The following is a 22,048-nucleotide window of genomic DNA, read 5'->3' on the forward strand; positions in this document are numbered from 1 at the left end:
AATACGGATGTCCCGAAAATACATCAGCCCCCCCTCCCCCCCAAAAAAAGAAAAGCTTACAGCACCTGGTATTCCCAGGCGGTCTCCCATCCAAGTACTGACCAGGCCCGACCCTGCTTAGCTTCCGAGATCAGACGAGATCGGGCGTGTTCAGGGTGGTATGGCCGTAAGCGAAGGCTCAGCCTGCCAGACGCACTTTTAAAGACTGGGGTAGAGGGCCCTGCCGCTTCTCCGCAGCGGACTCTTTGAAATTCAGAGCGCCTCGTCTCCGGCCTTGAATTTCATCAATTTTGGCAACCATTTAAAGCTCCGGGTTTCTGGTGTTGGATGCTCTCACCTCAGGCTTCAAGGCTCTAACCACAAGGTTCTAGGGTTCTATGTTCTGACTTCAGCGTTCTATGCTGTAACCTCGAGGTTCCAGGGTTCTATGCTCTGACTTCAGGGCTCCGGAACAGCCCGTCAGCGAGTGAAGAAATACGGACATCCCGAAAATACATCAGCCCCCCAAAAGGTCCCGGAAGCAGTCATTAAGACATTCAAATGAACCTTGTGTGCTGGGCAGGTGTGTGGGGGCGCTTTTCTTTCTTTTTTCAATCCAAAGACAAATGGTAGGACTTATATCTTTCCAAAAACTCTGACTCCTTATTGGCTTTGGCCAATTTTCTGTAAAGAACATATATGGTGAACCATTTTCAATGAGCACACACTGTTCACAACCCCTGCACTTTTAGGAGGAGAGTAAAAAAAAGAAGAAAAGCTTACAGCACCTGGTATTCCCAGGCGGTCTCCCATCCAAGTACTGACCAGGCCCGACCCTGCTTAGCTTCCGAGATCAGACGAGATCGGGCGTGTTCAGGGTGGTATGGCCGTAAGCGAAGGCTCAGCCTGCCAGACGCACTTTTAAAGACTGGGGTAGAGGGCCCTGCCGCTTCTCCGCAGGGGACTCTTTGAAATTCAGAGCGCCTCGTCTCCTGCCTTGAATTTCATCAATTTTGGCAACCATTTAAAGCTCGGGGTTGGACGCTCTCACCTCAGGCTTCTATGCTCTAACCACAAGGTTCTAGGGTTCTATGCTCTGACTTCAGCGTTCTATGCTGTAACCTCGGGGTTCCAGGGTTCTATGCTCTGACCTCAGGGCTCCGGAACAGCCCGTCAGCGAGTGAAGAAATACGGATGTCCCGAAAATACATCAGCCCCCCCTCCCCCCCCAAAAAAGAAAAGCTTACAGCACCTGGTATTCCCAGGCGGTCTCCCATCCAAGTACTGACCAGGCCCGACCCTGCTTAGCTTCCGAGATCAGACGAGATCGGGCGTGTTCAGGGTGGTATGGCCGTAAGCGAAGGCTCAGCCTGCCAGACGCACTTTTAAAGACTGGGGTAGAGGGCCCTGCCGCTTTTCCGCAGGGGACTCTTTGAAATTCAGAGCGCCTCGTCTCCGGCCTTGAATTTCATCAATTTTGGCAACCATTTAAAGCTCGGGGTTGGACGCTCTCACCTCAGGCTTCTATGCTCTAACCACAAGGTTCTAGGGTTCTATGCTCTGACTTCAGCGTTCTATGCTGTAACCTCGGGGTTCCAGGGTTCTATGCTCTGACCTCAGGGCTCCGGAACAGCCCGTCAGCGAGTGAAGAAATACGGATGTCCCGAAAATACATCAGCCCCCCCTCCCCCCCCAAAAAAGAAAAGCTTACAGCACCTGGTATTCCCAGGCGGTCTCCCATCCAAGTACTGACCAGGCCCGACCCTGCTTAGCTTCCGAGATCAGACGAGATCGGGCGTGTTCAGGGTGGTATGGCCGTAAGCGAAGGCTCAGCCTGCCAGACGCACTTTTAAAGACTGGGGTAGAGGGCCCTGCCGCTTCTCCGCAGGGGACTCTTTGAAATTCAGAGCGCCTCGTCTCCGGCCTTGAATTTCATCAATTTTGGCAACCATTTAAAGCTCCGGGTTTCTGGTGTTGGATGCTCTCACCTCAGGCTTCAAGGCTCTAACCACAAGGTTCTAGGGTTCTATGTTCTGACTTCAGCGTTCTATGCTGTAACCTCGGGGTTCCAGGGTTCTATGCTCTGACCTCAGGGCTCCGGAACAGCCCGTCAGCGAGTGAAGAAATACGGATGTCCCGAAAATACATCAGCCCCCCCTCTCCCCCCAAAAAAGAAAAGCTTACAGCACCTGGTATTCCCAGGCGGTCTCCCATCCAAGTACTGACCAGGCCCGACCCTGCTTAGCTTCCGAGATCAGACGAGATCGGGCGTGTTCAGGGTGGTATGGCCGTAAGCGAAGGCTCAGCCTGCCAGACGCACTTTTAAAGACTGGGGTAGAGGGCCCTGCCGCTTCTCCGCAGGGGACTCTTTGAAATTCAGAGCGCCTCGTCTCCGGCCTTGAATTTCATCAATTTTGGCAACCATTTAAAGCTCCGGGTTTCTGGTGTTGGATGCTCTCACCTCAGGCTTCAAGGCTCTAACCACAAGGTTCTAGGGTTCTATGTTCTGACTTCAGCGTTCTATGCTGTAACCTCGGGGTTCCAGGGTCTATGCTCTGACCTCAGGGCTCCGGAACAGCCCGTCAGCGAGTGAAGAAATACGGATGTCCCGAAAATACATCAGCCCCCCCTCCCCCCCAAAAAAAGAAAAGCTTACAGCACCTGGTATTCCCAGGCGGTCTCCCATCCAAGTACTGACCAGGCCCGACCCTGCTTAGCTTCCGAGATCAGACGAGATCGGGCGTGTTCAGGGTGGTATGGCCGTAAGCGAAGGCTCAGCCTGCCAGACGCACTTTTAAAGACTGGGGTAGAGGGCCCTGCCGCTTCTCCGCAGGGGACTCTTTGAAATTCAGAGCGCCTCGTCTCCGGCCTTGAATTTCATCAATTTTGGCAACCATTTAAAGCTCCGGGTTTCTGGTGTTGGATGCTCTCACCTCAGGCTTCAAGGCTCTAACCACAAGGTTCTAGGGTTCTATGTTCTGACTTCAGCGTTCTATGCTGTAACCTCGGGGTTCCAGGGTTCTATGCTCTGACCTCAGGGCTCCGGAACAGCCCGTCAGCGAGTGAAGAAATACGGATGTCCCGAAAATACATCAGCCCCCCCTCTCCCCCCAAAAAAGAAAAGCTTACAGCACCTGGTATTCCCAGGCGGTCTCCCATCCAAGTACTGACCAGGCCCGACCCTGCTTAGCTTCCGAGATCAGACGAGATCGGGCGTGTTCAGGGTGGTATGGCCGTAAGCGAAGGCTCAGCCTGCCAGACGCACTTTTAAAGACTGGGGTAGAGGGCCCTGCCGCTTCTCCGCAGGGGACTCTTTGAAATTCAGAGCGCCTCGTCTCCGGCCTTGAATTTCATCAATTTTGGCAACCATTTAAAGCTCCGGGTTTCTGGTGTTGGATGCTCTCACCTCAGGCTTCAAGGCTCTAACCACAAGGTTCTAGGGTTCTATGTTCTGACTTCAGCGTTCTATGCTGTAACCTCGGGGTTCCAGGGTCTATGCTCTGACCTCAGGGCTCCGGAACAGCCCGTCAGCGAGTGAAGAAATACGGATGTCCCGAAAATACATCAGCCCCCCCTCCCCCCCAAAAAAAGAAAAGCTTACAGCACCTGGTATTCCCAGGCGGTCTCCCATCCAAGTACTGACCAGGCCCGACCCTGCTTAGCTTCCGAGATCAGACGAGATCGGGCTGGTTCAGGGTGGTATGGCCGTAAGCGAAGGCTCAGCCTGCCAGACGCACTTTTAAAGACTGGGGTAGAGGGCCCTGCCGCTTCTCCGCAGCGGACTCTTTGAAATTCAGAGCGCCTCGTCTCCGGCCTTGAATTTCATCAATTTTGGCAACCCATTTAAAGCTCGGGGTTGGACGCTCTCACCTCAGGCTTCTATGCTCTAACCACAAGGTTCTAGGGTTCTATGCTCTGACTTCAGCGTTCTATGCTGTAACCTCTGGGTTCCAGGGTTCTATGCTCTGACCTCAGGGCTCCGGAACAGCCCGTCAGCGAGTGAAGAAATACGGATGTCCCGAAAATACATCAGCCCCCCCTCCCCCCCAAAAAAAGAAAAGCTTACAGCACCTGGTATTCCCAGGCGGTCTCCAGTCCAAGTACTGACCAGGCCCGACCGTGCTTAGCTTCCGAGATCAGACGAGATCGGGCCTGTTCAGGGTGGTATGGCCGTAAGCGAAGGCTCAGCCTGCCAGACGCACTTTTAAAGACTGGGGTAGAGGGCCCTGCCGCTTCTCCGCAGGGGACTCTTTGAAATTCAGAGCGCCTCGTCTCCGGCCTTGAATTTCATCAATTTTGGCAACCATTTAAAGCTCCGGGTTTCTGGTGTTGGATGCTCTCACCTCAGGCTTCAACGCTCTAACCACAAGGTTCTAGGGTTCTATGTTCTGACTTCAGCGTTCTATGCTGTAACCTCGAGGTTCCAGGATTCTATGCTCTGACTTCAGGGCTCCGGAACAGCCCGTCAGCGAGTGAAGAAATACGGACGTCCCGAAAATACATCAGCCCCCCAAAAGGTCCCGGAAGCAGTCATTAAGACATTCAAATGAACCTTGTGTGCTGGGCAGGTGTGTGGGGGCGCTTTTCTTTCTTTTTTCAATCCAAAGACAAATGGTAGGACTTATATCTTTCCAAAAACTCTGACTCCTTATTGGCTTTGGCCAATTTTCTGTAAAGAACATATATGGTGAACCATTTTCAATGAGCACACACTGTTCACAACCCCTGCACTTTTAGGAGGAGAGTAAAAAAAAGAAGAAAAGCTTACAGCACCTGGTATTCCCAGGCGGTCTCCCATCCAAGTACTGACCAGGCCCGACCCTGCTTAGCTTCCGAGATCAGACGAGATCGGGCGTGTTCAGGGTGGTATGGCCGTAAGCGAAGGCTCAGCCTGCCAGACGCACTTTTAAAGACTGGGGTAGAGGGCCCTGCCGCTTCTCCGCAGGGGACTCTTTGAAATTCAGAGCGCCTCGTCTCCGGCCTTGAATTTCATCAATTTTGGCAACCATTTAAAGCTCCGGGTTTCTGGTGTTGGATGCTCTCACCTCAGGCTTCAAGGCTCTAACCACAAGGTTCTAGGGTTCTATGTTCTGACTTCAGCGTTCTATGCTGTAACCTCGGGGTTCCAGGGTTCTATGCTCTGACCTCAGGGCTCCGGAACAGCCCGTCAGCGAGTGAAGAAATACGGATGTCCCGAAAATACATCAGCCCCCCCTCCCCCCCAAAAAAAGAAAAGCTTACAGCACCTGGTATTCCCAGGCGGTCTCCCATCCAAGTACTGACCAGGCCCGACCCTGCTTAGCTTCCGAGATCAGACGAGATCGGGCGTGTTCAGGGTGGTATGGCCGTAAGCGAAGGCTCAGCCTGCCAGACGCACTTTTAAAGACTGGGGTAGAGGGCCCTGCCGCTTCTCCGCAGGGGACTCTTTGAAATTCAGAGCGCCTCGTCTCCGGCCTTGAATTTCATCAATTTTGGCAACCATTTAAAGCTCCGGGTTTCTGGTGTTGGATGCTCTCACCTCAGGCTTCAAGGCTCTAACCACAAGGTTCTAGGGTTCTATGTTCTGACTTCAGCGTTCTATGCTGTAACCTCGGGGTTCCAGGGTTCTATGCTCTGACCTCAGGGCTCCGGAACAGCCCGTCAGCGAGTGAAGAAATACGGATGTCCCGAAAATACATCAGCCCCCCCTCCCCCCCAAAAAAAGAAAAGCTTACAGCACCTGGTATTACCAGGCGGTCTCCCATCCAAGTACTGACCAGGCCCGACCCTGCTTAGCTTCCGAGATCAGACGAGATCGGGCGTGTTCAGGGTGGTATGGCCGTAAGCGAAGGCTCAGCCTGCCAGACGCACTTTTAAAGACTGGGGTAGAGGGCCCTGCCGCTTCTCCGCAGCGGACTCTTTGAAATTCAGAGCGCCTCGTCTCCGGCCTTGAATTTCATCAATTTTGGCAACCATTTAAAGCTCCGGGTTTCTGGTGTTGGATGCTCTCACCTCAGGCTTCAACGCTCTAACCACAAGGTTCTAGGGTTCTATGTTCTGACTTCAGCGTTCTATGCTGTAACCTCGAGGTTCCAGGGTTCTATGCTCTGACTTCAGGGCTCCGGAACAGCCCGTCAGCGAGTGAAGAAATACGGACATCCCGAAAATACATCAGCCCCCCAAAAGGTCCCGGAAGCAGTCATTAAGACATTCAAATGAACCTTGTGTGCTGGGCAGGTGTGTGGGGGCGCTTTTCTTTCTTTTTTCAATCCAAAGACAAATGGTAGGACTTATATCTTTCCAAAAACTCTGACTCCTTATTGGCTTTGGCCAATTTTCTGTAAAGAACATATATGGTGAACCATTTTCAATGAGCACACACTGTTCACAACCCCTGCACTTTTAGGAGGAGAGTAAAAAAAAGAAGAAAAGCTTACAGCACCTGGTATTCCCAGGCGGTCTCCCATCCAAGTACTGACCAGGCCCGACCCTGCTTAGCTTCCGAGATCAGACGAGATCGGGCGTGTTCAGGGTGGTATGGCCGTAAGCGAAGGCTCAGCCTGCCAGACGCACTTTTAAAGACTGGGGTAGAGGGCCCTGCCGCTTCTCCGCAGGGGACTCTTTGAAATTCAGAGCGCCTCGTCTCCTGCCTTGAATTTCATCAATTTTGGCAACCATTTAAAGCTCGGGGTTGGACGCTCCGGGTTTCTGGTGTTGGATGCTCTCACCTCAGGCTTCAAGGCTCTAACCACAAGGTTCTAGGGTTCTATGTTCTGACTTCAGCGTTCTATGCTGTAACCTCGGGGTTCCAGGGTCTATGCTCTGACCTCAGGGCTCCGGAACAGCCCGTCAGCGAGTGAAGAAATACGGATGTCCCGAAAATACATCAGCCCCCCCTCCCCCCCAAAAAAAGAAAAGCTTACAGCACCTGGTATTCCCAGGCGGTCTCCCATCCAAGTACTGACCAGGCCCGACCCTGCTTAGCTTCCGAGATCAGACGAGATCGGGCGTGTTCAGGGTGGTATGGCCGTAAGCGAAGGCTCAGCCTGCCAGACGCACTTTTAAAGACTGGGGTAGAGGGCCCTGCCGCTTCTCCGCAGGGGACTCTTTGAAATTCAGAGCGCCTCGTCTCCGGCCTTGAATTTCATCAATTTTGGCAACCATTTAAAGCTCCGGGTTTCTGGTGTTGGATGCTCTCACCTCAGGCTTCAAGGCTCTAACCACAAGGTTCTAGGGTTCTATGTTCTGACTTCAGCGTTCTATGCTGTAACCTCGGGGTTCCAGGGTTCTATGCTCTGACCTCAGGGCTCCGGAACAGCCCGTCAGCGAGTGAAGAAATACGGATGTCCCGAAAATACATCAGCCCCCCCTCTCCCCCCAAAAAAGAAAAGCTTACAGCACCTGGTATTCCCAGGCGGTCTCCCATCCAAGTACTGACCAGGCCCGACCCTGCTTAGCTTCCGAGATCAGACGAGATCGGGCGTGTTCAGGGTGGTATGGCCGTAAGCGAAGGCTCAGCCTGCCAGACGCACTTTTAAAGACTGGGGTAGAGGGCCCTGCCGCTTCTCCGCAGGGGACTCTTTGAAATTCAGAGCGCCTCGTCTCCGGCCTTGAATTTCATCAATTTTGGCAACCATTTAAAGCTCGGGGTTGGACGCTCTCACCTCAGGCTTCTATGCTCTAACCACAAGGTTCTAGGGTTCTATGCTCTGACTTCAGCGTTCTATGCTGTAACCTCGGGGTTCCAGGGTTCTATGCTCTGACCTCAGGGCTCCGGAACAGCCCGTCAGCGAGTGAAGAAATACGGATGTCCCGAAAATACATCAGCCCCCCCTCCCCCCCCAAAAAAGAAAAGCTTACAGCACCTGGTATTCCCAGGCGGTCTCCCATCCAAGTACTGACCAGGCCCGACCCTGCTTAGCTTCCGAGATCAGACGAGATCGGGCGTGTTCAGGGTGGTATGGCCGTAAGCGAAGGCTCAGCCTGCCAGACGCACTTTTAAAGACTGGGGTAGAGGGCCCTGCCGCTTCTCCGCAGGGGACTCTTTGAAATTCAGAGCGCCTCGTCTCCGGCCTTGAATTTCATCAATTTTGGCAACCATTTAAAGCTCCGGGTTTCTGGTGTTGGATGCTCTCACCTCAGGCTTCAAGGCTCTAACCACAAGGTTCTAGGGTTCTATGTTCTGACTTCAGCGTTCTATGCTGTAACCTCGGGGTTCCAGGGTTCTATGCTCTGACCTCAGGGCTCCGGAACAGCCCGTCAGCGAGTGAAGAAATACGGATGTCCCGAAAATACATCAGCCCCCCCTCCCCCCCAAAAAAAGAAAAGCTTACAGCACCTGGTATTCCCAGGCGGTCTCCCATCCAAGTACTGACCAGGCCCGACCCTGCTTAGCTTCCGAGATCAGACGAGATCGGGCGTGTTCAGGGTGGTATGGCCGTAAGCGAAGGCTCAGCCTGCCAGACGCACTTTTAAAGACTGGGGTAGAGGGCCCTGCCGCTTCTCCGCAGGGGACTCTTTGAAATTCAGAGCGCCTCGTCTCCGGCCTTGAATTTCATCAATTTTGGCAACCATTTAAAGCTCCGGGTTTCTGGTGTTGGATGCTCTCACCTCAGGCTTCAAGGCTCTAACCACAAGGTTCTAGGGTTCTATGTTCTGACTTCAGCGTTCTATGCTGTAACCTCGGGGTTCCAGGGTTCTATGCTCTGACCTCAGGGCTCCGGAACAGCCCGTCAGCGAGTGAAGAAATACGGATGTCCCGAAAATACATCAGCCCCCCCTCCCCCCCAAAAAAAGAAAAGCTTACAGCACCTGGTATTCCCAGGCGGTCTCCCATCCAAGTACTGACCAGGCCCGACCCTGCTTAGCTTCCGAGATCAGACGAGATCGGGCGTGTTCAGGGTGGTATGGCCGTAAGCGAAGGCTCAGCCTGCCAGACGCACTTTTAAAGACTGGGGTAGAGGGCCCTGCCGCTTCTCCGCAGCGGACTCTTTGAAATTCAGAGCGCCTCGTCTCCGGCCTTGAATTTCATCAATTTTGGCAACCATTTAAAGCTCCGGGTTTCTGGTGTTGGATGCTCTCACCTCAGGCTTCAACGCTCTAACCACAAGGTTCTAGGGTTCTATGTTCTGACTTCAGCGTTCTATGCTGTAACCTCGAGGTTCCAGGGTTCTATGCTCTGACTTCAGGGCTCCGGAACAGCCCGTCAGCGAGTGAAGAAATACGGACATCCCGAAAATACATCAGCCCCCCAAAAGGTCCCGGAAGCAGTCATTAAGACATTCAAATGAACCTTGTGTGCTGGGCAGGTGTGTGGGGGCGCTTTTCTTTCTTTTTTCAATCCAAAGACAAATGGTAGGACTTATATCTTTCCAAAAACTCTGACTCCTTATTGGCTTTGGCCAATTTTCTGTAAAGAACATATATGGTGAACCATTTTCAATGAGCACACACTGTTCACAACCCCTGCACTTTTAGGAGGAGAGTAAAAAAAAGAAGAAAAGCTTACAGCACCTGGTATTCCCAGGCGGTCTCCCATCCAAGTACTGACCAGGCCCGACCCTGCTTAGCTTCCGAGATCAGACGAGATCGGGCGTGTTCAGGGTGGTATGGCCGTAAGCGAAGGCTCAGCCTGCCAGACGCACTTTTAAAGACTGGGGTAGAGGGCCCTGCCGCTTCTCCGCAGGGGACTCTTTGAAATTCAGAGCGCCTCGTCTCCGGCCTTGAATTTCATCAATTTTGGCAACCATTTAAAGCTCCGGGTTTCTGGTGTTGGATGCTCTCACCTCAGGCTTCAACGCTCTAACCACAAGGTTCTAGGGTTCTATGTTCTGACTTCAGCGTTCTATGCTGTAACCTCGAGGTTCCAGGGTTCTATGCTCTGACTTCAGGGCTCCGGAACAGCCCGTCAGCGAGTGAAGAAATACGGACATCCCGAAAATACATCAGCCCCCCAAAAGGTCCCGGAAGCAGTCATTAAGACATTCAAATGAACCTTGTGTGCTGGGCAGGTGTGTGGGGGCGCTTTTCTTTCTTTTTTCAATCCAAAGACAAATGGTAGGACTTATATCTTTCCAAAAACTCTGACTCCTTATTGGCTTTGGCCAATTTTCTGTAAAGAACATATATGGTGAACCATTTTCAATGAGCACACACTGTTCACAACCCCTGCACTTTTAGGAGGAGAGTAAAAAAAAGAAGAAAAGCTTACAGCACCTGGTATTCCCAGGCGGTCTCCCATCCAAGTACTGACCAGGCCCGACCCTGCTTAGCTTCCGAGATCAGACGAGATCGGGCGTGTTCAGGGTGGTATGGCCGTAAGCGAAGGCTCAGCCTGCCAGACGCACTTTTAAAGACTGGGGTAGAGGGCCCTGCCGCTTCTCCGCAGGGGACTCTTTGAAATTCAGAGCGCCTCGTCTCCTGCCTTGAATTTCATCAATTTTGGCAACCATTTAAAGCTCGGGGTTGGACGCTCTCACCTCAGGCTTCTATGCTCTAACCACAAGGTTCTAGGGTTCTATGCTCTGACTTCAGCGTTCTATGCTGTAACCTCGGGGTTCCAGGGTTCTATGCTCTGACCTCAGGGCTCCGGAACAGCCCGTCAGCGAGTGAAGAAATACGGATGTCCCGAAAATACATCAGCCCCCCCTCCCCCCCCAAAAAAGAAAAGCTTACAGCACCTGGTATTCCCAGGCGGTCTCCCATCCAAGTACTGACCAGGCCCGACCCTGCTTAGCTTCCGAGATCAGACGAGATCGGGCGTGTTCAGGGTGGTATGGCCGTAAGCGAAGGCTCAGCCGGCCAGACGCACTTTTAAAGACTGGGGTAGAGGGCCCTGCCGCTTTTCCGCAGGGGACTCTTTGAAATTCAGAGCGCCTCGTCTCCGGCCTTGAATTTCATCAATTTTGGCAACCATTTAAAGCTCCGGGTTTCTGGTGTTGGATGCTCTCACCTCAGGCTTCAAGGCTCTAACCACAAGGTTCTAGGGTTCTATGTTCTGACTTCAGCGTTCTATGCTGTAACCTCGGGGTTCCAGGGTTCTATGCTCTGACCTCAGGGCTCCGGAACAGCCCGTCAGCGAGTGAAGAAATACGGATGTCCCGAAAATACATCAGCCCCCCCTCTCCCCCCAAAAAAGAAAAGCTTACAGCACCTGGTATTCCCAGGCGGTCTCCCATCCAAGTACTGACCAGGCCCGACCCTGCTTAGCTTCCGAGATCAGACGAGATCGGGCGTGTTCAGGGTGGTATGGCCGTAAGCGAAGGCTCAGCCTGCCAGACGCACTTTTAAAGACTGGGGTAGAGGGCCCTGCCGCTTCTCCGCAGGGGACTCTTTGAAATTCAGAGCGCCTCGTCTCCGGCCTTGAATTTCATCAATTTTGGCAACCATTTAAAGCTCGGGGTTGGACGCTCTCACCTCAGGCTTCTATGCTCTAACCACAAGGTTCTAGGGTTCTATGCTCTGACTTCAGCGTTCTATGCTGTAACCTCGGGGTTCCAGGGTTCTATGCTCTGACCTCAGGGCTCCGGAACAGCCCGTCAGCGAGTGAAGAAATACGGATGTCCCGAAAATACATCAGCCCCCCCTCCCCCCCCAAAAAAGAAAAGCTTACAGCACCTGGTATTCCCAGGCGGTCTCCCATCCAAGTACTGACCAGGCCCGACCCTGCTTAGCTTCCGAGATCAGACGAGATCGGGCGTGTTCAGGGTGGTATGGCCGTAAGCGAAGGCTCAGCCTGCCAGACGCACTTTTAAAGACTGGGGTAGAGGGCCCTGCCGCTTTTCCGCAGGGGACTCTTTGAAATTCAGAGCGCCTCGTCTCCGGCCTTGAATTTCATCAATTTTGGCAACCATTTAAAGCTCCGGGTTTCTGGTGTTGGATGCTCTCACCTCAGGCTTCAAGGCTCTAACCACAAGGTTCTAGGGTTCTATGTTCTGACTTCAGCGTTCTATGCTGTAACCTCGGGGTTCCAGGGTTCTATGCTCTGACCTCAGGGCTCCGGAACAGCCCGTCAGCGAGTGAAGAAATACGGATGTCCCGAAAATACATCAGCCCCCCCTCTCCCCCCAAAAAAGAAAAGCTTACAGCACCTGGTATTCCCAGGCGGTCTCCCATCCAAGTACTGACCAGGCCCGACCCTGCTTAGCTTCCGAGATCAGACGAGATCGGGCGTGTTCAGGGTGGTATGGCCGTAAGCGAAGGCTCAGCCTGCCAGACGCACTTTTAAAGACTGGGGTAGAGGGCCCTGCCGCTTCTCCGCAGGGGACTCTTTGAAATTCAGAGCGCCTCGTCTCCGGCCTTGAATTTCATCAATTTTGGCAACCATTTAAAGCTCGGGGTTGGACGCTCTCACCTCAGGCTTCTATGCTCTAACCACAAGGTTCTAGGGTTCTATGCTCTGACTTCAGCGTTCTATGCTGTAACCTCGGGGTTCCAGGGTTCTATGCTCTGACCTCAGGGCTCCGGAACAGCCCGTCAGCGAGTGAAGAAATACGGATGTCCCGAAAATACATCAGCCCCCCCTCCCCCCCCAAAAAAGAAAAGCTTACAGCACCTGGTATTCCCAGGCGGTCTCCCATCCAAGTACTGACCAGGCCCGACCCTGCTTAGCTTCCGAGATCAGACGAGATCGGGCGTGTTCAGGGTGGTATGGCCGTAAGCGAAGGCTCAGCCTGCCAGACGCACTTTTAAAGACTGGGGTAGAGGGCCCTGCCGCTTTTCCGCAGGGGACTCTTTGAAATTCAGAGCGCCTCGTCTCCGGCCTTGAATTTCATCAATTTTGGCAACCATTTAAAGCTCCGGGTTTCTGGTGTTGGATGCTCTCACCTCAGGCTTCAAGGCTCTAACCACAAGGTTCTAGGGTTCTATGTTCTGACTTCAGCGTTCTATGCTGTAACCTCGGGGTTCCAGGGTTCTATGCTCTGACCTCAGGGCTCCGGAACAGCCCGTCAGCGAGTGAAGAAATACGGACATCCCGAAAATACATCAGCCCCCCAAAAGGTCCCGGAAGCAGTCATTAAGACATTCAAATGAACCTTGTGTGCTGGGCAGGTGTGTGGGGGCGCTTTTCTTTCTTTTTTCAATCCAAAGACAAATGGTAGGACTTATATCTTTCCAAAAACTCTGACTCCTTATTGGCTTTGGCCAATTTTCTGTAAAGAACATATATGGTGAACCATTTTCAATGAGCACACACTGTTCACAACCCCTGCACTTTTAGGAGGAGAGTAAAAAAAAGAAGAAAAGCTTACAGCACCTGGTATTCCCAGGCGGTCTCCCATCCAGGTACTGACCAGGCCCGACCCTGCTTAGCTTCCGAGATCAGACGAGATCGGGCGTGTTCAGGGTGGTATGGCCGTAAGCGAAGGCTCAGCCTGCCAGACGCACTTTTAAAGACTGGGGTAGAGGGCCCTGCCGCTTCTCCGCAGGGGACTCTTTGAAATTCAGAGCGCCTCGTCTCCTGCCTTGAATTTCATCAATTTTGGCAACCATTTAAAGCTCGGGGTTGGACGCTCTCACCTCAGGCTTCTATGCTCTAACCACAAGGTTCTAGGGTTCTATGCTCTGACTTCAGCGTTCTATGCTGTAACCTCGGGGTTCCAGGGTTCTATGCTCTGACCTCAGGGCTCCGGAACAGCCCGTCAGCGAGTGAAGAAATACGGATGTCCCGAAAATACATCAGCCCCCCCTCCCCCCCCAAAAAAGAAAAGCTTACAGCACCTGGTATTCCCAGGCGGTCTCCCATCCAAGTACTGACCAGGCCCGACCCTGCTTAGCTTCCGAGATCAGACGAGATCGGGCGTGTTCAGGGTGGTATGGCCGTAAGCGAAGGCTCAGCCTGCCAGACGCACTTTTAAAGACTGGGGTAGAGGGCCCTGCCGCTTTTCCGCAGGGGACTCTTTGAAATTCAGAGCGCCTCGTCTCCGGCCTTGAATTTCATCAATTTTGGCAACCATTTAAAGCTCCGGGTTTCTGGTGTTGGATGCTCTCACCTCAGGCTTCAAGGCTCTAACCACAAGGTTCTAGGGTTCTATGTTCTGACTTCAGCGTTCTATGCTGTAACCTCGGGGTTCCAGGGTTCTATGCTCTGACCTCAGGGCTCCGGAACAGCCCGTCAGCGAGTGAAGAAATACGGATGTCCCGAAAATACATCAGCCCCCCCTCTCCCCCCAAAAAAGAAAAGCTTACAGCACCTGGTATTCCCAGGCGGTCTCCCATCCAAGTACTGACCAGGCCCGACCCTGCTTAGCTTCCGAGATCAGACGAGATCGGGCGTGTTCAGGGTGGTATGGCCGTAAGCGAAGGCTCAGCCTGCCAGACGCACTTTTAAAGACTGGGGTAGAGGGCCCTGCCGCTTCTCCGCAGGGGACTCTTTGAAATTCAGAGCGCCTCGTCTCCGGCCTTGAATTTCATCAATTTTGGCAACCATTTAAAGCTCGGGGTTGGACGCTCTCACCTCAGGCTTCTATGCTCTAACCACAAGGTTCTAGGGTTCTATGCTCTGACTTCAGCGTTCTATGCTGTAACCTCGGGGTTCCAGGGTTCTATGCTCTGACCTCAGGGCTCCGGAACAGCCCGTCAGCGAGTGAAGAAATACGGATGTCCCGAAAATACATCAGCCCCCCCTCCCCCCCCAAAAAAGAAAAGCTTACAGCACCTGGTATTCCCAGGCGGTCTCCCATCCAAGTACTGACCAGGCCCGACCCTGCTTAGCTTCCGAGATCAGACGAGATCGGGCGTGTTCAGGGTGGTATGGCCGTAAGCGAAGGCTCAGCCTGCCAGACGCACTTTTAAAGACTGGGGTAGAGGGCCCTGCCGCTTCTCCGCAGGGGACTCTTTGAAATTCAGAGCGCCTCGTCTCCGGCCTTGAATTTCATCAATTTTGGCAACCATTTAAAGCTCCGGGTTTCTGGTGTTGGATGCTCTCACCTCAGGCTTCAAGGCTCTAACCACAAGGTTCTAGGGTTCTATGTTCTGACTTCAGCGTTCTATGCTGTAACCTCGGGGTTCCAGGGTTCTATGCTCTGACCTCAGGGCTCCGGAACAGCCCGTCAGCGAGTGAAGAAATACGGATGTCCCGAAAATACATCAGCCCCCCCTCTCCCCCCAAAAAAGAAAAGCTTACAGCACCTGGTATTCCCAGGCGGTCTCCCATCCAAGTACTGACCAGGCCCGACCCTGCTTAGCTTCCGAGATCAGACGAGATCGGGCGTGTTCAGGGTGGTATGGCCGTAAGCGAAGGCTCAGCCTGCCAGACGCACTTTTAAAGACTGGGGTAGAGGGCCCTGCCGCTTCTCCGCAGGGGACTCTTTGAAATTCAGAGCGCCTCGTCTCCGGCCTTGAATTTCATCAATTTTGGCAACCATTTAAAGCTCCGGGTTTCTGGTGTTGGATGCTCTCACCTCAGGCTTCAAGGCTCTAACCACAAGGTTCTAGGGTTCTATGTTCTGACTTCAGCGTTCTATGCTGTAACCTCGAGGTTCCAGGATTCTATGCTCTGACTTCAGGGCTCCGGAACAGCCCGTCAGCGAGTGAAGAAATACGGACGTCCCGAAAATACATCAGCCCCCCAAAAGGTCCCGGAAGCAGTCATTAAGACATTCAAATGAACCTTGTGTGCTGGGCAGGTGTGTGGGGGCGCTTTTCTTTCTTTTTTCAATCCAAAGACAAATGGTAGGACTTATATCTTTCCAAAAACTCTGACTCCTTATTGGCTTTGGCCAATTTTCTGTAAAGAACATATATGGTGAACCATTTTCAATGAGCACACACTGTTCACAACCCCTGCACTTTTAGGAGGAGAGTAAAAAAAAGAAGAAAAGCTTACAGCACCTGGTATTCCCAGGCGGTCTCCCATCCAAGTACTGACCAGGCCCGACCCTGCTTAGCTTCCGAGATCAGACGAGATCGGGCGTGTTCAGGGTGGTATGGCCGTAAGCGAAGGCTCAGCCTGCCAGACGCACTTTTAAAGACTGGGGTAGAGGGCCCTGCCGCTTCTCCGCAGCGGACTCTTTGAAATTCAGAGCGCCTCGTCTCCGGCCTTGAATTTCATCAATTTTGGCAACCCATTTAAAGCTCGGGGTTGGACGCTCTCACCTCAGGCTTCTATGCTCTAACCACAAGGTTCTAGGGTTCTATGCTCTGACTTCAGCGTTCTATGCTGTAACCTCAGGGTTCCAGGGTTCTATGCTCTGACCTCAGGGCTCCGGAACAGCCCGTCAGCGAGTGAAGAAATACGGATGTCCCGAAAATACATCAGCCCCCCCTCCCCCCCAAAAAAAGAAAAGCTTACAGCACCTGGTATTCCCAGGCGGTCTCCAGTCCAAGTACTGACCAGGCCCGACCCTGCTTAGCTTCCGAGATCAGACGAGATCGGGCCTGTTCAGGGTGGTATGGCCGTAAGCGAAGGCTCAGCCTGCCAGACGCACTTTTAAAGACTGGGGTAGAGGGCCCTGCCGCTTCTCCGCAGGGGACTCTTTGAAATTCAGAGCGCCTCGTCTCCGGCCTTGAATTTCATCAATTTTGGCAACCATTTAAAGCTCGGGGTTGGACGCTCTCACCTCAGGCTTCTATGCTCTAACCACAAGGTTCTAGGGTTCTATGCTCTGACTTCAGCGTTCTATGCTGTAACCTCGGGGTTCCAGGGTTCTATGCTCTGACCTCAGGGCTCCGGAACAGCCCGTCAGCGAGTGAAGAAATACGGATGTCCCGAAAATACATCAGCCTCCCCTCCCCCCCAAAAAAAGAAAAGCTTACAGCACCTGGTATTCCCAGGCGGTCTCCCATCCAAGTACTGACCAGGCCCGACCCTGCTTAGCTTCCGAGATCAGACGAGATCGGGCTGGTTCAGGGTGGTATGGCCGTAAGCGAAGGCTCAGCCTGCCAGACGCACTTTTAAAGACTGGGGTAGAGGGCCCTGCCGCTTCTCCGCAGCGGACTCTTTGAAATTCAGAGCGCCTCGTCTCCGGCCTTGAATTTCATCAATTTTGGCAACCCATTTAAAGCTCGGGGTTGGACGCTCTCACCTCAGGCTTCTATGCTCTAACCACAAGGTTCTAGGGTTCTATGCTCTGACTTCAGCGTTCTATGCTGTAACCTCTGGGTTCCAGGGTTCTATGCTCTGACCTCAGGGCTCCGGAACAGCCCGTCAGCGAGTGAAGAAATACGGATGTCCCGAAAATACATCAGCCCCCCCTCCCCCCCAAAAAAAGAAAAGCTTACAGCACCTGGTATTCCCAGGCGGTCTCCAGTCCAAGTACTGACCAGGCCCGACCGTGCTTAGCTTCCGAGATCAGACGAGATCGGGCCTGTTCAGGGTGGTATGGCCGTAAGCGAAGGCTCAGCCTGCCAGACGCACTTTTAAAGACTGGGGTAGAGGGCCCTGCCGCTTCTCCGCAGGGGACTCTTTGAAATTCAGAGCGCCTCGTCTCCGGCCTTGAATTTCATCAATTTTGGCAACCATTTAAAGCTCCGGGTTTCTGGTGTTGGATGCTCTCACCTCAGGCTTCAACGCTCTAACCACAAGGTTCTAGGGTTCTATGTTCTGACTTCAGCGTTCTATGCTGTAACCTCGAGGTTCCAGGATTCTATGCTCTGACTTCAGGGCTCCGGAACAGCCCGTCAGCGAGTGAAGAAATACGGACGTCCCGAAAATACATCAGCCCCCCAAAAGGTCCCGGAAGCAGTCATTAAGACATTCAAATGAACCTTGTGTGCTGGGCAGGTGTGTGGGGGCGCTTTTCTTTCTTTTTTCAATCCAAAGACAAATGGTAGGACTTATATCTTTCCAAAAACTCTGACTCCTTATTGGCTTTGGCCAATTTTCTGTAAAGAACATATATGGTGAACCATTTTCAATGAGCACACACTGTTCACAACCCCTGCACTTTTAGGAGGAGAGTAAAAAAAAGAAGAAAAGCTTACAGCACCTGGTATTCCCAGGCGGTCTCCCATCCAAGTACTGACCAGGCCCGACCCTGCTTAGCTTCCGAGAACAGACGAGATCGGGCGTGTTCAGGGTGGTATGGCCGTAAGCGAAGGCTCAGCCTGCCAGACGCACTTTTAAAGACTGGGGTAGAGGGCCCTGCCGCTTCTCCGCAGGGGACTCTTTGAAATTCAGAGCGCCTCGTCTCCGGCCTTGAATTTCATCAATTTTGGCAACCATTTAAAGCTCCGGGTTTCTGGTGTTGGATGCTCTCACCTCAGGCTTCAAGGCTCTAACCACAAGGTTCTAGGGTTCTATGTTCTGACTTCAGCGTTCTATGCTGTAACCTCGGGGTTCCAGGGTTCTATGCTCTGACCTCAGGGCTCCGGAACAGCCCGTCAGCGAGTGAAGAAATACGGATGTCCCGAAAATACATCAGCCCCCCCTCCCCCCCAAAAAAAGAAAAGCTTACAGCACCTGGTATTCCCAGGCGGTCTCCCATCCAAGTACTGACCAGGCCCGACCCTGCTTAGCTTCCGAGATCAGACGAGATCGGGCGTGTTCAGGGTGGTATGGCCGTAAGCGAAGGCTCAGCCTGCCAGACGCACTTTTAAAGACTGGGGTAGAGGGCCCTGCCGCTTCTCCGCAGCGGACTCTTTGAAATTCAGAGCGCCTCGTCTCCGGCCTTGAATTTCATCAATTTTGGCAACCATTTAAAGCTCCGGGTTTCTGGTGTTGGATGCTCTCACCTCAGGCTTCAACGCTCTAACCACAAGGTTCTAGGGTTCTATGTTCTGACTTCAGCGTTCTATGCTGTAACCTCGAGGTTCCAGGGTTCTATGCTCTGACTTCAGGGCTCCGGAACAGCCCGTCAGCGAGTGAAGAAATACGGACATCCCGAAAATACATCAGCCCCCCAAAAGGTCCCGGAAGCAGTCATTAAGACATTCAAATGAACCTTGTGTGCTGGGCAGGTGTGTGGGGGCGCTTTTCTTTCTTTTTTCAATCCAAAGACAAATGGTAGGACTTATATCTTTCCAAAAACTCTGACTCCTTATTGGCTTTGGCCAATTTTCTGTAAAGAACATATATGGTGAACCATTTTCAATGAGCACACACTGTTCACAACCCCTGCACTTTTAGGAGGAGAGTAAAAAAAAGAAGAAAAGCTTACAGCACCTGGTATTCCCAGGCGGTCTCCCATCCAAGTACTGACCAGGCCCGACCCTGCTTAGCTTCCGAGATCAGACGAGATCGGGCGTGTTCAGGGTGGTATGGCCGTAAGCGAAGGCTCAGCCTGCCAGACGCACTTTTAAAGACTGGGGTAGAGGGCCCTGCCGCTTCTCCGCAGGGGACTCTTTGAAATTCAGAGCGCCTCGTCTCCTGCCTTGAATTTCATCAATTTTGGCAACCATTTAAAGCTCGGGGTTGGACGCTCTCACCTCAGGCTTCTATGCTCTAACCACAAGGTTCTAGGGTTCTATGCTCTGACTTCAGCGTTCTATGCTGTAACCTCGGGGTTCCAGGGTTCTATGCTCTGACCTCAGGGCTCCGGAACAGCCCGTCAGCGAGTGAAGAAATACGGATGTCCCGAAAATACATCAGCCCCCCCTCCCCCCCCAAAAAAGAAAAGCTTACAGCACCTGGTATTCCCAGGCGGTCTCCCATCCAAGTACTGACCAGGCCCGACCCTGCTTAGCTTCCGAGATCAGACGAGATCGGGCGTGTTCAGGGTGGTATGGCCGTAAGCGAAGGCTCAGCCTGCCAGACGCACTTTTAAAGACTGGGGTAGAGGGCCCTGCCGCTTCTCCGCAGGGGACTCTTTGAAATTCAGAGCGCCTCGTCTCCGGCCTTGAATTTCATCAATTTTGGCAACCATTTAAAGCTCCGGGTTTCTGGTGTTGGATGCTCTCACCTCAGGCTTCAAGGCTCTAACCACAAGGTTCTAGGGTTCTATGTTCTGACTTCAGCGTTCTATGCTGTAACCTCGGGGTTCCAGGGTTCTATGCTCTGACCTCAGGGCTCCGGAACAGCCCGTCAGCGAGTGAAGAAATACGGATGTCCCGAAAATACATCAGCCCCCCCTCTCCCCCCAAAAAAGAAAAGCTTACAGCACCTGGTATTCCCAGGCGGTCTCCAGTCCAAGTACTGACCAGGCCCGACCCTGCTTAGCTTCCGAGATCAGACGAGATCGGGCCTGTTCAGGGTGGTATGGCCGTAAGCGAAGGCTCAGCCTGCCAGACGCACTTTTAAAGACTGGGGTAGAGGGCCCTGCCGCTTCTCCGCAGGGGACTCTTTGAAATTCAGAGCGCCTCGTCTCCGGCCTTGAATTTCATCAATTTTGGCAACCATTTAAAGCTCGGGGTTGGACGCTCTCACCTCAGGCTTCTATGCTCTAACCACAAGGTTCTAGGGTTCTATGCTCTGACTTCAGCGTTCTATGCTGTAACCTCGGGGTTCCAGGGTTCTATGCTCTGACCTCAGGGCTCCGGAACAGCCCGTCAGCGAGTGAAGAAATACGGATGTCCCGAAAATACATCAGCCCCCCCTCCCCCCCCAAAAAAGAAAAGCTTACAGCACCTGGTATTCCCAGGCGGTCTCCCATCCAAGTACTGACCAGGCCCGACCCTGCTTAGCTTCCGAAATCAGACGAGATCGGGCGTGTTCAGGGTGGTATGGCCGTAAGCGAAGGCTCAGCCTGCCAGACGCACTTTTAAAGACTGGGGTAGAGGGCCCTGCCGCTTCTCCGCAGGGGACTCTTTGAAATTCAGAGCGCCTCGTCTCCGGCCTTGAATTTCATCAATTTTGGCAACCATTTAAAGCTCCGGGTTTCTGGTGTTGGATGCTCTCACCTCAGGCTTCAAGGCTCTAACCACAAGGTTCTAGGGTTCTATGTTCTGACTTCAGCGTTCTATGCTGTAACCTCGGGGTTCCAGGGTTCTATGCTCTGACCTCAGGGCTCCGGAACAGCCCGTCAGCGAGTGAAGAAATACGGATGTCCCGAAAATACATCAGCCCCCCCTCTCCCCCCAAAAAAGAAAAGCTTACAGCACCTGGTATTCCCAGGCGGTCTCCCATCCAAGTACTGACCAGGCCCGACCCTGCTTAGCTTCCGAGATCAGACGAGATCGGGCGTGTTCAGGGTGGTATGGCCGTAAGCGAAGGCTCAGCCTGCCAGACGCACTTTTAAAGACTGGGGTAGAGGGCCCTGCCGCTTCTCCGCAGGGGACTCTTTGAAATTCAGAGCGCCTCGTCTCCGGCCTTGAATTTCATCAATTTTGGCAACCATTTAAAGCTCCGGGTTTCTGGTGTTGGATGCTCTCACCTCAGGCTTCAAGGCTCTAACCACAAGGTTCTAGGGTTCTATGTTCTGACTTCAGCGTTCTATGCTGTAACCTCGGGGTTCCAGGGTCTATGCTCTGACCTCAGGGCTCCGGAACAGCCCGTCAGCGAGTGAAGAAATACGGATGTCCCGAAAATACATCAGCCCCCCCTCCCCCCCAAAAAAAGAAAAGCTTACAGCACCTGGTATTCCCAGGCGGTCTCCCATCCAAGTACTGACCAGGCCCGACCCTGCTTAGCTTCCGAGATCAGACGAGATCGGGCGTGTTCAGGGTGGTATGGCCGTAAGCGAAGGCTCAGCCTGCCAGACGCACTTTTAAAGACTGGGGTAGAGGGCCCTGCCGCTTCTCCGCAGGGGACTCTTTGAAATTCAGAGCGCCTCGTCTCCGGCCTTGAATTTCATCAATTTTGGCAACCATTTAAAGCTCGGGGTTGGACGCTCTCACCTCAGGCTTCTATGCTCTAACCACAAGGTTCTAGGGTTCTATGCTCTGACTTCAGCGTTCTATGCTGTAACCTCGGGGTTCCAGGGTTCTATGCTCTGACCTCAGGGCTCCGGAACAGCCCGTCAGCGAGTGAAGAAATACGGATGTCCCGAAAATACATCAGCCCCCCCTACCCCCCCAAAAAAGAAAAGCTTACAGCACCTGGTATTCCCAGGCGGTCTCCCATCCAAGTACTGACCAGGCCCGACCCTGCTTAGCTTCCGAGATCAGACGAGATCGGGCGTGTTCAGGGTGGTATGGCCGTAAGCGAAGGCTCAGCCTGCCAGACGCACTTTTAAAGACTGGGGTAGAGGGCCCTGCCGCTTCTCCGCAGGGGACT

At 53.0% G+C, this 22,048-nt stretch overlaps 41 non-coding genes and 2 pseudogenes across 41 annotated transcripts; all 43 read right to left on the bottom strand.

Moving 5' to 3' along the window:
- Positions 1-53: 53 nt before the first annotated feature.
- LOC137795672 (5S ribosomal RNA) lies at positions 54-172 on the bottom strand. The gene has a single exon (XR_011078413.1). It is a non-coding gene; the product is annotated as a 5S ribosomal RNA (ribosomal RNA).
- A 583-nt stretch (positions 173-755) lies between these two features.
- Positions 756-874, bottom strand: LOC137795673 (5S ribosomal RNA). The gene has a single exon (XR_011078414.1). It is a non-coding gene; the product is annotated as a 5S ribosomal RNA (ribosomal RNA).
- Positions 875-1,219: 345 nt separating this feature from the next.
- Positions 1,220-1,338, bottom strand: LOC137795674 (5S ribosomal RNA). Its single transcript, XR_011078415.1, has one exon. It is a non-coding gene; the product is annotated as a 5S ribosomal RNA (ribosomal RNA).
- Positions 1,339-1,683: 345 nt separating this feature from the next.
- Positions 1,684-1,802, bottom strand: LOC137795676 (5S ribosomal RNA). Its single transcript, XR_011078417.1, has one exon. It is a non-coding gene; the product is annotated as a 5S ribosomal RNA (ribosomal RNA).
- A 354-nt stretch (positions 1,803-2,156) lies between these two features.
- Positions 2,157-2,275, bottom strand: LOC137795677 (5S ribosomal RNA). The gene has a single exon (XR_011078418.1). It is a non-coding gene; the product is annotated as a 5S ribosomal RNA (ribosomal RNA).
- A 353-nt stretch (positions 2,276-2,628) lies between these two features.
- On the bottom strand, positions 2,629-2,747 carry LOC137795678 (5S ribosomal RNA). The gene has a single exon (XR_011078419.1). It is a non-coding gene; the product is annotated as a 5S ribosomal RNA (ribosomal RNA).
- A 354-nt stretch (positions 2,748-3,101) lies between these two features.
- On the bottom strand, positions 3,102-3,220 carry LOC137795679 (5S ribosomal RNA). The gene has a single exon (XR_011078420.1). It is a non-coding gene; the product is annotated as a 5S ribosomal RNA (ribosomal RNA).
- Positions 3,221-3,573: 353 nt separating this feature from the next.
- On the bottom strand, positions 3,574-3,692 carry LOC137795759 (5S ribosomal RNA). The gene has a single exon (XR_011078495.1). It is a non-coding gene; the product is annotated as a 5S ribosomal RNA (ribosomal RNA).
- Positions 3,693-4,038: 346 nt separating this feature from the next.
- Positions 4,039-4,157, bottom strand: LOC137795777 (5S ribosomal RNA; annotated as a pseudogene).
- A 583-nt stretch (positions 4,158-4,740) lies between these two features.
- On the bottom strand, positions 4,741-4,859 carry LOC137795680 (5S ribosomal RNA). The gene has a single exon (XR_011078421.1). It is a non-coding gene; the product is annotated as a 5S ribosomal RNA (ribosomal RNA).
- Positions 4,860-5,213: 354 nt separating this feature from the next.
- On the bottom strand, positions 5,214-5,332 carry LOC137795681 (5S ribosomal RNA). The gene has a single exon (XR_011078422.1). It is a non-coding gene; the product is annotated as a 5S ribosomal RNA (ribosomal RNA).
- A 354-nt stretch (positions 5,333-5,686) lies between these two features.
- Positions 5,687-5,805, bottom strand: LOC137795751 (5S ribosomal RNA). The gene has a single exon (XR_011078487.1). It is a non-coding gene; the product is annotated as a 5S ribosomal RNA (ribosomal RNA).
- Positions 5,806-6,388: 583 nt separating this feature from the next.
- Positions 6,389-6,507, bottom strand: LOC137795682 (5S ribosomal RNA). Its single transcript, XR_011078423.1, has one exon. It is a non-coding gene; the product is annotated as a 5S ribosomal RNA (ribosomal RNA).
- Positions 6,508-6,874: 367 nt separating this feature from the next.
- On the bottom strand, positions 6,875-6,993 carry LOC137795683 (5S ribosomal RNA). Its single transcript, XR_011078424.1, has one exon. It is a non-coding gene; the product is annotated as a 5S ribosomal RNA (ribosomal RNA).
- Positions 6,994-7,347: 354 nt separating this feature from the next.
- On the bottom strand, positions 7,348-7,466 carry LOC137795684 (5S ribosomal RNA). Its single transcript, XR_011078425.1, has one exon. It is a non-coding gene; the product is annotated as a 5S ribosomal RNA (ribosomal RNA).
- Positions 7,467-7,811: 345 nt separating this feature from the next.
- On the bottom strand, positions 7,812-7,930 carry LOC137795685 (5S ribosomal RNA). The gene has a single exon (XR_011078426.1). It is a non-coding gene; the product is annotated as a 5S ribosomal RNA (ribosomal RNA).
- A 354-nt stretch (positions 7,931-8,284) lies between these two features.
- LOC137795687 (5S ribosomal RNA) lies at positions 8,285-8,403 on the bottom strand. The gene has a single exon (XR_011078428.1). It is a non-coding gene; the product is annotated as a 5S ribosomal RNA (ribosomal RNA).
- Positions 8,404-8,757: 354 nt separating this feature from the next.
- On the bottom strand, positions 8,758-8,876 carry LOC137795688 (5S ribosomal RNA). The gene has a single exon (XR_011078429.1). It is a non-coding gene; the product is annotated as a 5S ribosomal RNA (ribosomal RNA).
- A 583-nt stretch (positions 8,877-9,459) lies between these two features.
- Positions 9,460-9,578, bottom strand: LOC137795689 (5S ribosomal RNA). Its single transcript, XR_011078430.1, has one exon. It is a non-coding gene; the product is annotated as a 5S ribosomal RNA (ribosomal RNA).
- Positions 9,579-10,161: 583 nt separating this feature from the next.
- Positions 10,162-10,280, bottom strand: LOC137795690 (5S ribosomal RNA). Its single transcript, XR_011078431.1, has one exon. It is a non-coding gene; the product is annotated as a 5S ribosomal RNA (ribosomal RNA).
- A 345-nt stretch (positions 10,281-10,625) lies between these two features.
- Positions 10,626-10,744, bottom strand: LOC137795691 (5S ribosomal RNA). The gene has a single exon (XR_011078432.1). It is a non-coding gene; the product is annotated as a 5S ribosomal RNA (ribosomal RNA).
- A 354-nt stretch (positions 10,745-11,098) lies between these two features.
- On the bottom strand, positions 11,099-11,217 carry LOC137795692 (5S ribosomal RNA). Its single transcript, XR_011078433.1, has one exon. It is a non-coding gene; the product is annotated as a 5S ribosomal RNA (ribosomal RNA).
- A 345-nt stretch (positions 11,218-11,562) lies between these two features.
- LOC137795694 (5S ribosomal RNA) lies at positions 11,563-11,681 on the bottom strand. The gene has a single exon (XR_011078434.1). It is a non-coding gene; the product is annotated as a 5S ribosomal RNA (ribosomal RNA).
- A 354-nt stretch (positions 11,682-12,035) lies between these two features.
- Positions 12,036-12,154, bottom strand: LOC137795695 (5S ribosomal RNA). Its single transcript, XR_011078435.1, has one exon. It is a non-coding gene; the product is annotated as a 5S ribosomal RNA (ribosomal RNA).
- Positions 12,155-12,499: 345 nt separating this feature from the next.
- On the bottom strand, positions 12,500-12,618 carry LOC137795696 (5S ribosomal RNA). The gene has a single exon (XR_011078436.1). It is a non-coding gene; the product is annotated as a 5S ribosomal RNA (ribosomal RNA).
- Positions 12,619-13,201: 583 nt separating this feature from the next.
- Positions 13,202-13,320, bottom strand: LOC137795733 (5S ribosomal RNA). Its single transcript, XR_011078470.1, has one exon. It is a non-coding gene; the product is annotated as a 5S ribosomal RNA (ribosomal RNA).
- Positions 13,321-13,665: 345 nt separating this feature from the next.
- Positions 13,666-13,784, bottom strand: LOC137795697 (5S ribosomal RNA). Its single transcript, XR_011078437.1, has one exon. It is a non-coding gene; the product is annotated as a 5S ribosomal RNA (ribosomal RNA).
- Positions 13,785-14,138: 354 nt separating this feature from the next.
- Positions 14,139-14,257, bottom strand: LOC137795700 (5S ribosomal RNA). The gene has a single exon (XR_011078439.1). It is a non-coding gene; the product is annotated as a 5S ribosomal RNA (ribosomal RNA).
- A 345-nt stretch (positions 14,258-14,602) lies between these two features.
- Positions 14,603-14,721, bottom strand: LOC137795701 (5S ribosomal RNA). The gene has a single exon (XR_011078440.1). It is a non-coding gene; the product is annotated as a 5S ribosomal RNA (ribosomal RNA).
- A 354-nt stretch (positions 14,722-15,075) lies between these two features.
- LOC137795702 (5S ribosomal RNA) lies at positions 15,076-15,194 on the bottom strand. Its single transcript, XR_011078441.1, has one exon. It is a non-coding gene; the product is annotated as a 5S ribosomal RNA (ribosomal RNA).
- Positions 15,195-15,777: 583 nt separating this feature from the next.
- LOC137795703 (5S ribosomal RNA) lies at positions 15,778-15,896 on the bottom strand. The gene has a single exon (XR_011078442.1). It is a non-coding gene; the product is annotated as a 5S ribosomal RNA (ribosomal RNA).
- A 346-nt stretch (positions 15,897-16,242) lies between these two features.
- On the bottom strand, positions 16,243-16,361 carry LOC137795774 (5S ribosomal RNA). Its single transcript, XR_011078509.1, has one exon. It is a non-coding gene; the product is annotated as a 5S ribosomal RNA (ribosomal RNA).
- Positions 16,362-16,706: 345 nt separating this feature from the next.
- Positions 16,707-16,825, bottom strand: LOC137795760 (5S ribosomal RNA). The gene has a single exon (XR_011078496.1). It is a non-coding gene; the product is annotated as a 5S ribosomal RNA (ribosomal RNA).
- Positions 16,826-17,171: 346 nt separating this feature from the next.
- LOC137795778 (5S ribosomal RNA) lies at positions 17,172-17,290 on the bottom strand (annotated as a pseudogene).
- Positions 17,291-17,873: 583 nt separating this feature from the next.
- Positions 17,874-17,992, bottom strand: LOC137795750 (5S ribosomal RNA). The gene has a single exon (XR_011078486.1). It is a non-coding gene; the product is annotated as a 5S ribosomal RNA (ribosomal RNA).
- Positions 17,993-18,346: 354 nt separating this feature from the next.
- On the bottom strand, positions 18,347-18,465 carry LOC137795704 (5S ribosomal RNA). Its single transcript, XR_011078443.1, has one exon. It is a non-coding gene; the product is annotated as a 5S ribosomal RNA (ribosomal RNA).
- Positions 18,466-19,048: 583 nt separating this feature from the next.
- Positions 19,049-19,167, bottom strand: LOC137795705 (5S ribosomal RNA). Its single transcript, XR_011078444.1, has one exon. It is a non-coding gene; the product is annotated as a 5S ribosomal RNA (ribosomal RNA).
- Positions 19,168-19,512: 345 nt separating this feature from the next.
- On the bottom strand, positions 19,513-19,631 carry LOC137795706 (5S ribosomal RNA). Its single transcript, XR_011078445.1, has one exon. It is a non-coding gene; the product is annotated as a 5S ribosomal RNA (ribosomal RNA).
- Positions 19,632-19,985: 354 nt separating this feature from the next.
- LOC137795775 (5S ribosomal RNA) lies at positions 19,986-20,104 on the bottom strand. The gene has a single exon (XR_011078510.1). It is a non-coding gene; the product is annotated as a 5S ribosomal RNA (ribosomal RNA).
- Positions 20,105-20,449: 345 nt separating this feature from the next.
- LOC137795749 (5S ribosomal RNA) lies at positions 20,450-20,568 on the bottom strand. Its single transcript, XR_011078485.1, has one exon. It is a non-coding gene; the product is annotated as a 5S ribosomal RNA (ribosomal RNA).
- A 354-nt stretch (positions 20,569-20,922) lies between these two features.
- On the bottom strand, positions 20,923-21,041 carry LOC137795707 (5S ribosomal RNA). The gene has a single exon (XR_011078446.1). It is a non-coding gene; the product is annotated as a 5S ribosomal RNA (ribosomal RNA).
- Positions 21,042-21,394: 353 nt separating this feature from the next.
- LOC137795708 (5S ribosomal RNA) lies at positions 21,395-21,513 on the bottom strand. The gene has a single exon (XR_011078447.1). It is a non-coding gene; the product is annotated as a 5S ribosomal RNA (ribosomal RNA).
- A 345-nt stretch (positions 21,514-21,858) lies between these two features.
- On the bottom strand, positions 21,859-21,977 carry LOC137795709 (5S ribosomal RNA). Its single transcript, XR_011078448.1, has one exon. It is a non-coding gene; the product is annotated as a 5S ribosomal RNA (ribosomal RNA).
- Between the last annotated feature and the right edge of the window lie 71 nt (positions 21,978-22,048).

Source organism: Clinocottus analis, unplaced genomic scaffold, assembly GCF_023055335.1.
Source record: "Clinocottus analis isolate CAN_PGR_092001 unplaced genomic scaffold, fCliAna1.0.p SCAF_29, whole genome shotgun sequence".
Lineage (NCBI taxonomy): Eukaryota > Metazoa > Chordata > Actinopteri > Perciformes > Cottidae > Clinocottus > Clinocottus analis.